Below are 1726 nucleotides of genomic sequence, written 5' to 3' on the forward strand. Positions count from 1 at the left end.
AATCAGAACTGCCACTGTCACTGCAGGCCCAAGGAAGATTGCATCTCACTGGCAATGACTGGAATTGCCTCTGCACTTCCCTAGGCCCTTGTGACACCTCCTGCTGCCTTAGGGATTGTCACCTCCAGAGGTGCTGAGGTCACATTGCCACCAAGGAAGGCCTGGAGGACAAAGAATCAAACCAAAGCTAGATACCTTATCCTCCCTGTTCTGGACTTGCTTGTGATCTGTCATTTCTTCTCTTTGGGGGGATTTTTTTGAGGGGTACAATGAACTTTATTGATGGTATTCAAGAGAGTAGGGCTCCCTAAGCCCCCTCCTGCTATTCTGGGGGTCTGGAATGGAAACTGTGAGGGAGATGCTCAGTGTCAAGGGTTAGTTAGGACAGGGACTGCCGAGGAGCTCTCTCTTGCTGTGTCCTTGCTGGGATGGGTGGTCCAGGGTGGGCTTCTTACTCCTTGGAGGCCATGTAGGCCATGAGGTCCACCACTCCGTTGCTGTAGCCGAATTCATTGTCGTGCCAGGAAATGAGCTTTACAAAGTTGTCATTGAGAGCATCGAAGGTGGAAGAGTGGGAGTCACTGTTAAAGTCACAGGAGACGACCTGGTCCTCAGTGTAGCCCAGGATGCTCTTTAGTGGGCCCTTGGATGCCTGCTTCACCACCTTCTTGATGTCATCATACTTGGCAGCTTTCTCCAGGCGGCATGTCAGATCCACGACGGACACATTAGGGGTAGGAACGCGGAAGGCCATGTCCGTGAGCTTCCCGTTCATCTCTGGGATGACTTTGCCTACAGCCTTGGCAGCGCCAGTGGATGCAGGGATGATGTTCTGGGCAGCACCACTGCCATCTCGCCACAGCTTCCCAGAGGGGCCATCCACAGTCTTCTGGGTGGCCGTGATGGCATGGACTGTGGTCATGAGTCCTTCCACGATGCCAAAGTTGTCATGGATGACTTTGGCCAAGGGGGCTAAGCAGTTGGTGGTGCAGGAAGCGTTACTGACAATCTTGAGGGAATTGTCATACTTGTCATGGTTCACACCCATCACAAACATGGGGGCATCGGCAGAAGGGGTGGAGATGATGACCCTCTTGGCCCCACCCTTCAAGTGGGCCCCAGTCTTCTCCATGGTGGTGAAGACACCGGTAGACTCCACAACATACTCGGCGCCGGCATCCCCCCATTTGATGTTGGCGGGATCTCGCTCCTGGAAGATGGTGATGGCCTTCCCGTTGATGACAAGCTTCCCATTCTCAGCCTTAACTGCGCCTTTGAACTTGCCATGGGTGGAGTCATACTGGAACATGTAGACCATGTAGTTGAGGTCGATAAAAGGGTCATTGATGGCAACAACGTACACTTTGCCAGAAGTGAAGGCAACCCTGGTAACCAGGCATCCAATACGGCCAAATCCGTTCACTCCGACCTTCACCATCGTGTCTCTTGGAACGAGGCTGGCACTGCACGAAAAGAAGCGGCTGTCTCTAGAACAGGGAGGAGCAGAGAGCCTCTTTGGGGGGATTTTTTCCTTTTGGAATGAATGTACAATAAGTTCTGTTATGGCCCTTTGTGGCTTTTGGTAAGACCAAAGCTTAGAAAGACTGAGTGGTTTGTCCAAAGTCAATCATTTAAGAGTGCTCCATCCAAAATTCATGCTAAAGCTTCATCTCCATATGCTAGTACTAAATGATGCGGTCTCTGCTGGGAGGGACAATGAAGTTAC

The 1726-nt window shown here is 51.7% G+C and overlaps 1 pseudogene; it reads right to left on the reverse strand.

The window, feature by feature from the left end:
- Positions 1–414: 414 nt before the first annotated feature.
- LOC101979809 lies at positions 415–1438 on the reverse strand (annotated as a pseudogene).
- Positions 1439–1726: the final 288 nt, after the last annotated feature.

Source organism: Microtus ochrogaster, chromosome 4, assembly GCF_000317375.1.
Source record: "Microtus ochrogaster isolate Prairie Vole_2 chromosome 4, MicOch1.0, whole genome shotgun sequence".
NCBI lineage: Eukaryota > Metazoa > Chordata > Mammalia > Rodentia > Cricetidae > Microtus > Microtus ochrogaster.